Raw genomic sequence first — 3,431 nt, 5'->3', positions numbered from 1 at the left:
TTTTTACCACCTTTCTCTGTAGATATTTATGATTATTGGGTTGGAGGAATTGTATCAAATTATACCTGGAAATGGGAATCAAGTGGAAAAAATTTTAGTCAGTTCTCAAATTGGCTTGCAAATACAGAAAATATAGGATGTGGAGAATTTTGCACGAAATCCTTTGGATTGACTGTGAAAGTTCATGAAAATTTGCAATGGATGGCAAATAAGAAAAATATTGAAAAACCATATATTTGTGAGTCAAAATGTAAAGTTGGATACTTGTGGTTTAATCACACTCAGAAATGTCTAAAGATTTATTCGGATAAATACAATCTTGAAAATGCATTTTTCAAATGTTCACATGAAAATGCTAGATTGATTAAACCTGATTCATGCCAAACATTCAATAATTTAAAAGTAGATTTAAAGAGAATGCAAATGGAGCTTGATGGAAGGTACTGGCTTGGAGTTTACTCTGACATACTACATCAACACAATCTGAATAGAATTTCTAATTCAGCCTTAAATTCTGGAATATTGATTAAATCAGATGGCTATGCCTTTGACCATTCTTGTGACAAACAACTACATTTTACAGATGATGTAAATGAAGCTAGAAGAGATGCCATGATCGGAGTAATTAATGCAAACATTGAGAGTATTAAGTATTCTTTAGTTCAAAGTGATTTTTCTGATGTAGAATTTGGATTGATTTGTGAACAAGATAATGACTGGGAATGTCCTAAAGATTACTTTCTATTCCATGAGTCTTGTTACAAACTAATAGATCAGTCAGCCACGTTTTCTAATGCTGTACTTGCTTGCAACAAAGAAAATGGAATGCTTACCTCAGTTTCTACTTTATATCACATGATGTTTATAAACAAAATTATTCAAGAGTTTCATACCGAAGAACTTGTATGGATTGGTTACAAAAAAGTTACTGAAAATGAAAAAGTTGTTCATTTTGAGACAAATAGCATTCTACCAATTAACACATTCTCAGGTATAGACATTCATGTAAATTCATTTTATTCAGGCATAATTTACTCAATAATTTCTTTTTAAGGATCAGGCGACTGTTTGGCTCTGAATAGAACCTCTCAAAATGTTGGGTTTTTTGATTGCTCAACAGAGATCTCATTTTTATGTGAAGTCAAGCAAGGTCTCAATCATGAAAGGATTTACAGGATGGGTTTGCCTGATTATGTTTATCCTTTAGATAAGCTCAAAGATAATGCAGTTGAATCTTTAGTTGGGTTTTCTGATCAATCAATTAGAGTAACTAATCTTGCATCTGCAGCCAATTTTGCAGAGAATGAGAAATCTTATCTTATTGATTCCATAACCTTTCCAGCCTATGATAGTTTTATCGGATTTACAATTGGATTCTGGGTAAACATAAGGAGTGGAACAAAAATTCAAAATGTTTTAGATCTTGAAAACATACTTCAAGTGTCAATGCACGACCAAACACTAGCTATTGATACTTGTTATAATGAACAAAATGATTGCTCCTTAATTAAAAGTTTTAAAAATATTACACTTTCTGAATGGCACTTTATTGGAATAGTTTATAATCATAAATTGAATGTACTTAGTTTGTACATTGATGAACAATTTGGTTATGAAAATAGTGAAGGAGAGTCAATAAGAATGGAACTTGGAGATATTGACAGGGTCAACTTTTCTGTTCCAGTTAAGTTAATCCTTGGTAGTGCAGCCGAAAGGAACAAACCTCTAAATGGCAAATTATCCTGTCTTCAAATATTCTTTAAACCCCTCTCAAAATCTGAAGTTAATCAACTATCCAAAGTATGTTATTTGCAACCTGAATACAAAAGATCAAAAGAATGTCAAGAAGGTTCTGTTCAACTTGAAAATATGTGCTATACACTTTCTGAAACACCCAAGTCATATGCAGAAGCTGAAATGGAATGTTTACATAATTCAAATCAAACAAATGTGACTATATTAGCTTTTACTGCTTCATATCTGCAACAGTTGATTCTTTTGGAACTTGCTGAGAAAAGAAAAGATATTACAGAACTATATCTTGGAATTGATGCTTATTCAGGTAACATAATTAGTAGGTTTATACCTCAAGGATAAATCTTAAAAAAATTTGTATTGAAATGTATTTAAATGAGGTAACATTAAGGTTTTAAAACCAGAGCAGAATTTTTTGCTTCTCAGTCCCTTTTAGTGATGTATGCACAATTGACAATAACATGGTAAAGAAATAAAATTGCTAATTTCTTAAAAGAACTTTCTTTGATGATCATTGAAATGGCTTAAAACAATATTTTCAGAGAACTACTACTTTAAATATTACAAGTAATCATTCACAATTTTTCAAGTGTTTATATTTGTAATTTACAGGACAATCTTGGAAGGATTCGGATGGAAATGTTATAAATGAAATTGCTTGGGCAAATGGAGAGCCAAGTAAAGGAAGATGTGCTGTAATAGATTACAAACTCAATAGGTATTTAGATGAAGAATAATTGTTGAATATAATTTTCATATATAAGGATATAAACTTCTTCAATTAAAATGTAATTTTATTTTTGAAGAACATTGAGGAGTGTAGACTGCCAGGAAAAATATTATTTCTACTGTTCTTATCCACTTCAACACTTACAAAAACAGTTGTGTCCTCAAGAATACTTCTATTTCAAAGGTATAATATTTATAGATGAGGCTAATTTAAGACTAGAGAAATTTCAATTATTCTTTTCCTGCATCTTTTATTTCCTTTTCATTCTTTTAAGATTTGTATAGATTATAATGTGTAGGACAAAAAAACTCCATATTCTCTTGTTCCTTTCTGATTTCTCTAACATACAGAGGGGAGCCACAGGGCCGGGGGGGGGGGTACAGTTTTAGGGAGAATTTTTATAATATAATATTAACTTTTTAAGGTAAATGTATCTATAGAAGTAAACCTGAAGAGAAGTTGTTAGTAGGAGAAGCTAAAAGAAAATGTGCTAATATAGGAGGAGTTCTATTACCCATTAAAGATGGTGGAATTTATGAGTTTCTAAAACTTCATGCAAAATATTACGAAATGAATGACATCTTTTTAGGTATGATTGTGTTTTTGTTTATTTACAATTCTAAGAAGCCTAGATACTTAGCAAATTTTGATCTTAGATTAAGATGTTAAATCACTACAGTAACTATGTAAATATCCCACATTAAATTAGAAAAAAATTCACTAAAATGAACATATTCTCTTTGACTCATCCTCAGAGTAAAATACTTTAACATGACACACATTTATTCAATAGGACTGAATATGACAACCATGGAGTTCAGTGATGGGTCTATCATTTCTAAAGATATCTTTGATTACAATGGTGACTTTGATAAACTTGTACAGAAAGATTGTATCTATGCTAAGCGTGGGATTTGGTATAAGATAAGAGGAACAGATTGTAGGG

At 30.7% G+C, this 3,431-nt stretch overlaps 1 long non-coding RNA gene across 1 annotated transcript; it reads left to right on the top strand.

The window, feature by feature from the left end:
- Positions 1 to 1,932: 1,932 nt before the first annotated feature.
- LOC145329816 (uncharacterized) lies at positions 1,933 to 2,642 on the top strand. The gene is made up of 3 exons (XR_013883127.1): positions 1,933 to 2,062; positions 2,368 to 2,473; positions 2,562 to 2,642. It is a non-coding gene; the product is annotated as an uncharacterized LOC145329816 (long non-coding RNA).
- Positions 2,643 to 3,431: the final 789 nt, after the last annotated feature.

The sequence above is a fragment of the Acartia tonsa genome, chromosome 10, assembly GCF_053477335.1.
Source record: "Acartia tonsa isolate MP-2025a chromosome 10, ASM5347733v1, whole genome shotgun sequence".
In the NCBI taxonomy this organism is placed as follows: Eukaryota; Metazoa; Arthropoda; class Copepoda; order Calanoida; family Acartiidae; genus Acartia; species Acartia tonsa.
The sequence above is the reverse complement of the archived record's forward strand: the minus strand, read 5'-3'. Positions and strand labels throughout refer to the sequence as shown.